The sequence below is a fragment of the Caloenas nicobarica genome, chromosome 10 (genome assembly GCF_036013445.1).
Source record: "Caloenas nicobarica isolate bCalNic1 chromosome 10, bCalNic1.hap1, whole genome shotgun sequence".
NCBI classification, from domain to species: domain Eukaryota; kingdom Metazoa; phylum Chordata; class Aves; order Columbiformes; family Columbidae; genus Caloenas; species Caloenas nicobarica.
Window position 1 is genome coordinate 23,275,562 of NC_088254.1, and position 12,418 is coordinate 23,287,979.

Consider the following 12,418-nt stretch of genomic DNA (forward strand, 5'->3'; position numbering starts at 1 on the left):
AAAAGGCAATTTTAGAATTATACAATTACACTGGCTTCAACTGGGATCTTGAAATTATCATGATGATGTTCTGGAACTTCCAGTTATTCCTTCAAAAAGGCAAGAAGCCTCAAGCTTCCATCAGAGTATACTTATGTCTAGAAATGCACATTAATTTTAAATTTCTGCCAAATTCCAGTCCTGCTTGATCCATCCTGCTTTCACAGACTCACAGAAGGGCTGAGGTTGGAAGGGAGCTCTGGAGGTCATCGTGTCCAACCTCCCTGCTCAAGCTTTTCTTGCAACCGCTTGCCAAAACAGTTCAGTTTGACTTTCAGTATCGATTCTTACAAAAACGTGCAAGTTCTCCAAGTTATTACTCCACTTACACCTGTGAAAATGTTTCTTCCATGGGAATGCAATATTCACATAGAAAACTGTCAGAAGAGAAAATGTGATTCTTAAACTTCTCTGAAAACACTACTTTTGTTAGTGTCAACCTCAGCAGCATTACAAGTGATCAAAGAAAATAAAAGCCAGTACAGTATGGAAAAACTTTGTAAGATGAAGACTAAGTTTCCTTTTGAATTCAGTAGACTCTTTTTTTTTTTAACTGCTTAATGCTGTTCAGCCTGCAATAGCGTCATGTCAGCGTGCTGGGGAATGACCAGAGTGGAAGGAGGTTATCAACACTTGGGATAGAAGTCTGAAGATGGAAAATTACCTTTAAATTATGAAAAAGCATGTACAGCTCCAGCATATGTGGAGTGTTTACAACTTTAGAAAAATGATCTAGCTGAACCATTAAATCTCTGGGACAGACTGACGAGAGAATTTTTTCTTTAATGAAAAAACTTTCTCAGATGAAACAGGAATGTCAGCTTTAGTGCATACTCCACTGACTGGAACGGGATCAAGTCTTAACTAAGTTCCACACAATGTTTTCAGGGGAAAAGTGGAGAATGTTTTACGGAATTTAAGTCTGGATTTGGCTTGCATCCTAGAACATATATCTTGTTATGACTGCTGAAACACTTTCAAGTGGGCAAGCCACAAGTGTCGTTGGAGCTATCCCCTCAACTGGAGTCACAACAGGCAAAACCTCCTAAATAGAAAAGCTTGAAATTGGAGGGGGAAGTGAGGGAGGGGCAAATAATCTTGGAAGGATATCTGTTATACAGAACTGTTCGCTTGTGCCTACAGCATGAAGTAGTTCCAACTTGTTTTCTGCGATTGTCACAGATCCAATGTTACTCTAGCTAAATCATAATCTCTTCCTGCCTCGGTTCATCCATGTGTAAACCTGGTTCGCTAACTCTTACCTTAATGTGTCATGGGGCTTAATTAATAACACTTAGGTCTTTTAAGTCCTCTACAAACATTAACTACTTCTTGTAACAACTCTCTGAGGTATTATTATCCCCATTTTACTGATGGAGAAATGGCAAAAGAGGCTGCGACTTGCCCAAGGCAACAGAGTAATAGTTATACTTAGAGATCCTCTTCACAGACTACTGTATTGTACAGTGGAAACTTATCAAGAAAGGCCAAGCCAATAAATACAACCTCAAAATTACGTTTAAAAGTGCACCATAAGCAGCTGGAAGACTATGAAAAACCTCTACCAGAAACAATAGGCTTGGGATCAAAACGAGTGCCATAATCATCCTCGAAGAGGAAGAAATATCCTCGGCTGATCTAGGCTAGAGCTCACTGAAACAAGCACAAAGAAATAATAAGACTTGTCCTCTCATGTGCTCCTAAGTACCATAAAATTGAGCAACAGGCTCGTACAGTACTCTTCAGTAACACAGAAGCAAGCAGATAATCAATGTGGTGTGCAACGTGCTAATACCTCATGCCGCGTTCCCAGGATTGACAGGGAATGCCAATAACGGGCTGAGATGGGCCCGGTCCTGCCCGGCACCGGGCAGTACGGCGCGGCCGCCTGCCCCCCTCCCGCCCTCACAGGTGACAGCAGACAAAGTTGGTGCCATTCCCCTCTGCCCAGCCGCGCTGACATCCTTCGCACAGCCCTTCCCGCCCGGGATCCCTGCCCGGGCAGCCTGCGGCGTCGCGCCGGTGCCCGGCACGCACCGGGGAGGCAGCGGGGCGGCACCCTCGCCCCGGTCCCCCCCGGAGCCGGCGACAAGCACGGTCCGGCGCTGCCGCCCCGGCGCAGCGACAACAGCCAGCAACAGGCGCGTCCTGCGCGGCGCTCCGCGGGAGCAGCGCCGGGCACGGCCCGCCCGTGTGCGGCAGGGGCCGGGATGCCGCCCGCACAGCTACGCCCCCTGAGCCGCCCGGCCCGGGACGCGCCCCCGCCGCGCACAGCGCAGCCCCCGCGGCGCCAGCGCCGCCCGGGCCGCGGGACAGGACGGGGCGGGCGGGACGGGGGGCGGCGGGCGCCCGGGCGGAGGAGACTCACCGCAGGCCTCGGCCTAGAGGGGGAGCCGGGGGGTGTCAGCGCGGGGGTGACAGCCGCGCCGCCCGCTCCGCCGGGGGCAGGGGCCGGCCCGGGCGGGCTGCGCCCCCGCTCCGGCGCGGCCGGGGCTGGCTGGCCTCCGCGGCCGGCGAGGGGAGGTGAGCGGGGAGGGACGGGGTGTCTTCGCACGCAGCGGGGCGCGGAGCCCGGCGGGCGGGGACGCGGGGCGCAGGGCCCGCCGCGGGGCAGGCCCTGAGGGGAGGCTCCCGCCGGTCACTCCGGAGCGGCCACCCCTTGCCTTCCCACCTGATCCCGGGCTGGGACCCCGCGCTGCCCGAGCCGCCGCGTCACTTACCTGCGGGTGCGGGGTGCCGGGGAGGCGGGCCCCCGGTGTCCGGGTCCCCGGCGGCCGGCCGGGCCGGGCCGGGCGGGCGCCGCTGTGTTTACACCGCCACCGGGGCTCCGCGCTCCGCAGCCGCTCAGCAGCCAGTCGCCATTTCCCGCCTACCGACCTGCTACACCGCACGGAGGGACCCGGATGGGGAGAGGGGCCGCCGCGCAGGCGCAGCCCGGCCGGGGGAGGGGGGCCTGGGGCCGGCGGCGCCGGGGCAGGCCGGGAAGGAGGGAAGCCGGGGCCTGGCGCGGGGAGCGGCGCCCTGGGGCAGCGGGCCCGGCGGGCGGCCGGGGAGCGACGGGCCGCGGCGCAGCGGGGGTGCGGGAGAGGGCCTGGCCGCCTCTTCCCCGGCCTGGGAGCCGCTGCCAGGGGCGGGAGGCTGCGCCTGGGGCCGCCGGGGCCGAGGGAGCCTCCCCCGGAGGAGGCAGCGGCCGCCTCGCTGTCCTGGCGCCGAGCCGGGCGGGCCGCAGGCGCTGAGGTGAGGCGAGGTGTGTGGGGAGCTCTGAGGAGGAGCGCGGGGCGGGGGTGGCGCGCGGTGCGGGGTCCCGCCGAGCCCTGAGAGGGGAGCTGGGAGGCGGGGGCGGCCCCGCCGCGCCGGGAGCCGCGGGGGGACCGAGCGCTGCGAGGCTGCGGGAGCGCTCGCTGCCGGGCCGGGCCGGGCCGCGGCGAACCCCGCGGTCCTGCCGGCTGGGGAGCGCCGGGACCGGCGGGCAGCGAGCCGCAGGGCGGGGGGAGCGGGCGCCTGGGCTGCCCGCCCGCGGCCCGGCTCGGTTCTCTGTCCCGGAGGAGGCGGGCGCGCCGGGGCCGGGCGCAGCGCGGGGAAGCGCTCTGGCCGGAGGGAGCGAGCGCTCCAAGGGGCGCGGAGAAGCGGCGCGGGAGGGAGCAGCGCTCCCCCGCGCCCCCGGGGACGCTTCGCCGCGGGTTCGCGACCCCGTTGCCGCGGGAGTCGCCGCTCCGGGTGCCCCGTCCCCTGCCCGCGACCTCGCTGCCCTCTGGGGGCCTTAAAACGCTCCCCTCGGCCGGGCAGTCCGGTCCGGCCTCCCGCCCCCTCCCTGGGCCTGCCCTGCTTTGGGTCCCTCGGCTGGTGCAGCTTTACCTTCCTTTCCAACGCATAGGGCAGCGCTGACTTTTGTGGTTTGAGTTGCTGTTTGAAGACGCCTTTGGAGTCTAGTGTGAAGTTTTATTTCCACTTTCTCTTTTGTGTTTGTTTTTCTCAGGCAGCCTCTCTCGGTGTGGATGTTGAGGATGCTGCACGTGTTGGTGTTTGAACGGCTCAATGAAGCAGCTCAGCCATCTCATGCAGGAAAGTGTAAGAGCAGGGAGCGAGGTTAGCTTTGGAATTTGCATTTTACTGAACTTGCGTATCTATTTTTCCTTTCCATTGGTAATCGCTTTTGTCCACTGAGCTTTTCAGTCTGAAATCTTCAGTTCTCAGGTTAATATGCATTATGACGTTAGGATAACTTCTCAAGGTATTGCTCAAAATGGAATGTTTTCACAAAAGTAGCTTATATCCGCGTTCTCTAATTTAGCAGTAGGCAGAAACCCACACAGGTATTGTGTGTGTTCTTTTTCTAGAATCCGTTGACTCCCTTCTTAACTTTTAAACCTGGATCATATTATAAAAGTCCCAGCTCTCTAGTCACTTAAAATATTTATTGGCTTGTTAAACTGAACCACATCTGCTGCTGTGAAGCCAAGATTTGTTTTAGAATTCTATCACAGGGCTCTAACGTTCCTTAGCAGAAGACATTATAAAGCTAATTTTACCATCGTCTCTTAAGAAAAGAAGTAATAAAAAGCAGTGGGAACAGTTTCGCCCTCATTCAGAACAGGTAGCCTTACTCCTTTAGAGCATTAAAGTATTTCTAAACACATTAACTATAGTAGCTGAATATTTTTTGTGTGATCGGCTGTGAGAAAGGTTAGCTTGGACATGTTAAAACTTAATTAAGATTGTTTGTCAGTCCATTAAGAGGAACTAGTATGGCAAGATAACTTTGTGATGTCTCATAGTACAAGCCCAAAAGGACATTCACTGATACTTAGAAAGTGGGAGTTTTGAAAAATGGTAGGTGGAAATACTTTTTCCAACCATGTAATTAGAATGAAACCAGCTGCCAGAGGAAATAATTCAGCAAGATTCAAAGCAGGCAGAAATCTAGATGAATTCCAAAACAGTCTAGTTCCTTTATAACAAAAGCCAAGAAAACATTTAGAAGAGAGATTAAAGCATATGACTCAGGGTTCAAACTGATCTTTATGGGAACAAGAACGGTACTTTTCTGTGTCACAGAATATTGAAATGTATCTTCCACAGTGGTCTTGTGCTGTGGAGTTCCCTGGTTCTGAGCAGGTCAGGGAGAGCGTTGGAGCAGCAGGACCCTGAGCTTTGCCACGTGTCAGGAGGGAATATGTAAAATCAGATTGCTAATTGACATTGCTGTGAAGGCAAAAGTTCAAAGGTCCACCTGCTGTAATGCGTTCCCCGCATTACAATGTATACCATGAAAAGAGCATTAGCTCTGTGTGTACGTAAGATGTAAAAACGCTAAATAATGGCAGGTCTGCCTGCGTCCAGCGCTGGCTCCGTGTGCCAGCGTCCCTGCCGCAGCAGGGTCTGCAGGGCAGCGCTGTTGTCTGCGAACAGCAGAAAGTTTCCTTGTCTTTTGCACCACGTCCAGGTCCATCCATCAGCAGGATGATTTGCTGCTTGCTGCTGACAAATTCTTCACACCTTTTCTCCTGGAGGTGACTGCCTGGGAACACCCCAAGAATGGCAAGGAGGATCACTGTAAATACACTCAGCTGGGGTGTAGAAAAAACAATGTGTGATGTATGTGTTTTACTGGCCTTGTGTGTTTGACAAGTAGAACCTCTGTGTTGGACAACATGGGCCTGGGAGAAACTCTAAGGCAACTCCTTGAATACAGTCAATTTCTGTTTAAGATTGTTTCAGTCCAAGTGCAGTTCATTATGTCTTTGTAAGTTTTAGTGTTAAAGGAGTGATCTCTTCTGATTTCTACCCAGTCTCTATACTTTGCTTTAATCTAGCGTGGCAAATCCAGGAATTGACTCCTTTGTGTTTCACAGTGTTAGTTACCAGCAGCACCATCCAGGGTCCTCTCCGCTCTTTCCAGATTTGTCCTTCCAGGTCCAAGGACAGACGGATCTCCAGGTCAGGAGGCACAGGCACATCCAGCACCACAGGTGCTTTCTCCTGGAGATACCTCTGTAATGATGAGAAAGCTTTTCCCAAAGACAACATATATTCAGTGAGCATCTGGTTCCCCAAAATATGCATTTAGGTCAGTTTTTCCTGTCAAGTTTACTGAATAGGGTCTCCCATACAATATTTCGAAAGGGCTTGCTTTTTCTCTTTAAGTAGTGCGAATTCTCGGGAAAATAATTGGCAATACAGCTATCCATTTTACATGAATTTCCTGACACAATTTAGCTATTGTCTTTTTTTTTTTTTAATAGATTGATTCATTCTTTCTACCTTTCCATGAAGCCGAGGTCTCTAAGGAGTATGCAAACCCCATCTTACCCCCAGAAGAGTAAAAATAGGCTACATTATTTCTGCTATAAAATGTGGAACAGCCAAACCTTGCTATGATTTTATTCGATAATTTCTTTGGTACTTCTCTAGCTTCGTTGGTCTGGCATGGGAAAGCTTCAGGCCATCTAGAAAGTTCAGAAAGATCAATTTGCCAATATTATCCCAGAAAATTCCCTCTTTTTCCCTCTCCAGGTGGAGGCTTTAACACTATCTTACAACTTTGCATTTTAGGTCCCATTGCATATCTTTTAACACTCACTCCAGCCCCCTCCCCAGCGTGATCAGGGAGGGAATTAGAAGAGTAAAGTGAGAAAACTCGTGGGTTGAGATAAGAACAGTTTAATAATTGAAATCAAATATAGTAATGAAAGAAGAACATACAAACCAACGGAAACGTCAGTGCGTTACCCCTGTTCTCCTGCTAACCCCGAGCGCAGTGCGGTACCCGCTGCCAGGCACAACAGCGTCCTGGCCCAGAACACTCTGCTGCTTCTCCACAGGGGCACAAAGTGCCCAGTCTCACGTTTGCTAGTTTATTGCAGTGAGGTTTTTGATCCTATTAAATATTCAAGTCTCTCTCCTCAAAGAAGGGTCCCGGGTTACTGGAAGTGTAACATGGAGTTACATACTTGGGTCCCAGGTTACTTGAAGTTCCATATATATCCTGAACAAGGATTGCAGTGAACAGCTAGATACATGGTGTCCTGAAATTCTCTGTAATATGGATAAAGCATAAAGTGGTCACATACAGAATTGCTTCAGAAGCTGGTTTTGAATGGTGAAATTAATTCTGCTCAGAACCAAGGACCTCAAGAACCTTGCTTCAAGTAAAATAGCATTTTTTGATCCAGCCTTTCTCCAACATGCCAACAAACCAGTGGTATTAAATATATTTATATAGAAGAAAACCTTTTGTGCACTCAACTGCGTATAGTTCTTTGCCTTGGGAACATGTAAGAGCATTTTGACAGCTGTTAATCAGTTTTGGTGAGTCACTGTTTTGAAGAGATGCGACCAATGTTGATAATGTGCACCATGTTTTGGGCGAGCTCAATAACGAACTGCTTGTACTAACATTTGATCGTCGCTGCCTGAGAGACACAGTTTCAGGGTAATAAAATGTCATGAGTTAAAAAAAAAACCAAAAATGGGCTTTTCTTGTGGCATATGGAAGCTGAAGAAACAGCTTTTTTTGTGTTTTGTTGGGGTATGTGTGTGTAAATTCCTTGGTCGCTGTCTGGAAGGAGCGACCTCGTGGAGCGAGGTTCCACGTCCAGCCTGCGCAGCGCACGTGTTTGCTCAGCAAACCCTGGAGCCTGACGGGAGCAGGACGGGGGTGGATGTGCAAGAATCGCTGCGTTAGTGGAGGTGCCATCAAGTGACAGGTAAAGACCCGACTCCTTTTCCTCTGTGTTATTGGTTTGGCTTCTGGCAGGTCATATATTGAACCGGGGGCTGAGGTTCGATGTACCGTTTCGTGAGTTTTCAGCGGTGGTTTGTGCGGAGTGTGCTGCGTGTGTAGTGCCAGACCGAGGCAGACGGGCACGACAACAGGTGTGAGGTCTCGTCAGCCTTGTGGAGTTTCCAGGCGAACCGCGCTGTGACTCACTGAAAACATCTCATGCTCTGTTGCAAAATACCTGCTTACAAGAGATGTTTTGTTCTGCGGGCTTTGGCTTTTTCACTGTTTATGATTTTGTCTATATGAAAATGTAATATGATAATGTTTAATAAAATACATACACCATTAGTTATTTAGTAAGTGTTTTAATCTTGTCACTTTAGTCTTCAAGTATTTTAAGTAGAATGCTCTTTGTGGTTCTTAAAATTCTGAATAATATGGTTATTTTTAATTTGGTAATTTTTTCCCTTTTGGCGAGATGCTGCCCATCGGTTTGGTTTTCCCAATGTGTAAACTGAAGTAGGTTCATCTGCGAGTCTTCGCTTCTGTGGGCACTGTGGAACTTGGACAAAGCCTTGGCAAAGCCTGTTGACCAAACACCTGCAAAACCGGGACTAACTCGAATGAACGGAGCCGTTTCTTTGGCTGTTCGGTGTCGGTACCTGCATTTCTCATACTTGTTGAAATTGTGGGTCAGGTTGCCAGCCAAGTCTCCAGCTTCTGTTCGTCGTTTCTTTGTGTTCCTCACAGAGGCACCTGGAATTCCGCAGTCGGGCCGTGCTGAGGTTTTTCCCACCAAGCAGGATAAACACCCTTGATTTCACACTCACTGTTCAAAGACCGAATCAAATCATCCTGAGGAGAAAATTCAGTCTCCTCCCCATCACTTTTTGGGGGGAGAGGGAGAGAAAGAAACATTGAAGGAGGGAGGAGTGGAGGGAGGAAAAGAACAGTGGCAGGGAACATCACGTGGGGGTTTTTTCTCCTCAACAAGCCCAATTTTTAGCAGCTTTGACTTTCATGTGTGTCCCTGAGGTGTAAGGCAGCGCTCGTATTGCAGACTGCAGCACGGCTCTGCTCCGCGGCTGCGAGCAGCCCCTGACGGGGGGTCTGCAGGACAGCAGCTCCCAGCGCTGTGCGCTGGCCCGAGGCAGAACCCGCGCTGCCATCACCGCCTGAGCAAAAATCACTTCCAAATACGTATTTTCTCAGTTTCACCTTGGGCAAAATATTTTTGGCATCACGGCATTCATTCACGTGGACTCGCGAGTGCTTTTAAAGTACCGTCTTCTCTAATGAGGGTTTGTAAACTTCGGTTATTTATGCAGAGCGTATAGGTGTTTTGTTCTCTTGTAATTTTGCATTTAAAGTCTTTAGGAAATGGGGCAATTGCAAGAAGTTTCTTGGTCTTTGATATGGTATCAGCTCTCGGTGTTTGAGGAATTCAGTATTTTCCTAAGCTTCCTCACGCAGTTGTTATATATTAATTAGTTTATATCTGTACTGTGCTTTGAAGCTGTAAGGTGGTGTTATTCTTTAATTAAAAAATGGGTAGAGATCACCGTGTTTAAATGGATGCAGATAATTCACAATGCGTTCGAAGCAATTCTTGCAATAAACCTGCTGCCACGGTCCGCGTTATATTTTTAATTACCCCACTATTCTCCTGGATGCCAAATTCTGGGTTTGCAGATTGTGGCGGCGGGGCCGGCGCCGTCCCCCTGTGCACAGGATGCGAACAGCCCTGGGTTTGCTCAGCCGCGCTCTCGCAGCTCTGGGAGGCCGGGGCACGTCGCGGGGTGATCGCGGGTGTCTCTGAGCTCCGTTTCAGCCCCCCCAGACCCGCTGGGCTCGGTCCCTGCGGATTCGTCCCTCCTGCCTCGGGCGCCGGGTCTGGATGCGCCCTCGAGAGCCCTCGGCCGAGTGTTCCCTGGAGAACGGGAGAGTCCGATCTCCACTGGAGGAGCCTCTTCCCGTCCTGCTGTGGTCAGAAACCCACAGCAATCAGACTCTTCACTAATTAGCCCCATGAAGCGCTGGGGTTGAAGACTCTGAATGGATCGAAGCCGTTGTACCAGGAGCGCTCGGTGCCCTGTCACCGCGTCGCTCTGGCTGCCGCTCTCCAAATAACCTCCCGGTTTATTACAACTTTCAGCGTGATTTGGATTAGTAGATTGAAAAATGAAATGCAGGGAATGAAACAGAGAAAAAAGTCTTTGCGTTACCCCTTAATAAAACTTTTGCAATATTATGATGTATTGCAAAGTTATTTGGATAATTCCAAGCACGTGTGTAGTCAGTGCCAGTCCTGAGGGTGATTCAGCTGTCCTCACAGTTCCTTCCAAAGGATAAATACAAAACTCCAAACGTCCTGTTTTCTTCAACCTTGGAAAAATGGAACGTTTTTCACTTTCCAAAATAGGTCTGTGAGGAAGGAGGAGACTGTTGGCCGCCAGCGCCTTGCACGTTAGTACAGGTGGCTCAGGTGTAGATTGGGGAAGAACATTAATAAATAGATTTTTTGTGTTGCTTTTGAATAGTGCTTTTTCTGTTTCCCTTTAACGTCAAGTCAGTAGGAAGCCCATTTTTCAGTAACTATATTTAACCCAGTTTGGGGTGCGTTTGCAGGGTCATGTTAGGGTGGAGCTGTTATTCTTTATGGACTTAAAAAGTAAGTGTAGGGAAAAGAGTGAACTAATCAGAAATCATTCTAGGAAAAAAAAGGAATAACTGAAATAATTTCTGTTTTCCAGTACAGTCAAAGTACGCTCCGCCCCTTTTGTAAGACTACATTAAACGCATCGCCACGTAGGTCGGAGTTATCTACAGCACGAGCCTTCCCGCCAGGCCGGGAGCTGCGCCCGCCGCCGTGGGGATGCTGGGCCGTGGGGATGCTGGGCTGTGGGGATGCTGGGCTTGGGGATGCTGGGCTTGGGGATGCTGGGTTTGGGGAAGCTGGGCTTGGGGATGCTGGGCCGTGGGGATGCTGGGCTTGGGGATGCTGGGCTTGGGGATGCTGGCCTGTGGGGATGCTGGGCTTGGGGATGCTGGGCTTGGGGATGCTGGGCCATGGGGATGCTGGGCTTGGGGATGCTGGGTTTGGGGATGCTGGGCCGTGGGGATGCTGGGCCGTGGGGATGCTGGGCCGTGGGGATGCTGGGCCGTGGGGATGCTGGGCCATGGGAATGCTGGGCTGTGGGGATGCTGGGCCGTGGGAATGCTGGGCTGTGGGGATGCTGGGCCGTGGGAATGCTGGGTTTGGGGAAGCTGGGCCGTGGGAATGCTGGGCTGTGGGGATGCTGGGCCGTGGGGATGCTGGGCTTGGGGATGCTGGGCCGTGGGGATGCTGGGCTTGGGGATGCTGGGCCGTGGGGATGCTGGGCCGTGGGGATGCTGGGCCATGGGGATGCTGGGCCGTGGGGATGCTGGCCGTGGGGATGCTGGGCTTGGGGATGCTGGGCTGTGGGGATGCTGGGCCGTGGGGATGCTGGGCTTGGGGATGCTGGGCCGTGGGGATGCTGGGCCGTGGGGATGCTGGGCTTGGGGATGCTGGGCCGTGGGGATGCTGGGCCATGGGGATGCTGGGCCGTGGGGATGCTGGCCGTGGGGATGCTGGGCTTGGGGATGCTGGGCCGTGGGGATGCTGGGCTTGGGGATGCTGGGCCGTGGGGATGCTGGGTTTGGGGATGCTGGGCTTGGGGATGCTGGGCCGTGGGGATGCTGGGTTTGGGGATGCTGGGCTTGGGGATGCTGGGCCGTGGGGATGCTGGGCCGTGGGGATGCTGGCCGTGGGGATGCTGGCCGTGGGGATGCTGGGCCGTGGGGATGCCGGGCCGTGGGGATGCTGGGCTTGGGGATGCTGGGCCGTGGGGAAGCTCGGCCGTGGGGATGCTGGGCCGTGGGGAAGCTGCTTTGTCTGAGCGTTCCTGTCGAGCAGCTCCAAACGGGAGCGCCGGGTGAACGTGCATGTCTGGCTGCTGGGTCAGGGCAGCAGATGTTTCAGTAGCTCACTCGCTGAAATGTGTCAACATTTTGTGTGCTGCTATTGCCATGGAAACGGGTATCGGCTCCGCAGAAACGGCACAGGGATTTCAAAATTGCATTTTAAAAAACAAAATCAAGGGAGGTTAGTCAGCCTTATTTTTGACTCATAAACACCGACACTGGTGCTGAACAGAACCCGTCTTTTGAATATGTTAGGTGTAGTCATGTCAATCGGCAGATCAGTGATTAGTATTTTAAAATAAAGTTTTTTAAAAGTGAGCTAGTGTTTGACAGAAGTTTATTAGAGAAATGTGCGTTCATTGCCTTTTGTTCAGGACGTTCTCTCCTCCGTACCTGAAATCAATCACAGCTCTGGCACCTCAGGCCTCCGCCTTCCCCGGAGAGGTGAAATCCCTCTTGGGGAGAGCTACACGTTTCAGCCAGTTGGCAAACTACACTTTTTAAAAACACAAAGTGGCTTGTGAAACACAGAACTGATCATTTTTCGGTTTGTGAGCTTTAGCAGCATGTCCCAATGAAGCGAGCCCCATTTTTGGGGCTGTTGGCTTGCCTTTGGAACAGCCTTCTGCCAGGGCATTGAACAGACCCAATCTCAGCGAGGTTGTGGACAGGGAGCTCCAGGAATTCTGAGAAATGAAGATGTGTCTGTTT

The 12,418-nt window shown here is 52.1% G+C and overlaps 1 protein-coding gene across 2 annotated transcripts in view; it reads right to left on the reverse strand.

The window, feature by feature from the left end:
- Window positions 1-3,915, reverse strand: part of CTDSPL2 (CTD small phosphatase like 2) — a 40,251-nt gene extending 36,336 nt beyond the window's left edge. Inside the window, exon 1 of one of the 2 annotated variants that reach the window (XM_065641543.1) lies at window positions 3,895-3,915. The gene's annotated coding sequence lies outside the window, so the exon portion shown is untranslated. Of the gene's footprint in view, window positions 1-2,759; window positions 2,902-3,894 lie in introns of those variants that run through there. The other variant, XM_065641542.1, reaches the window with a different exon arrangement.
- Window positions 3,916-12,418: the final 8,503 nt, after the last annotated feature.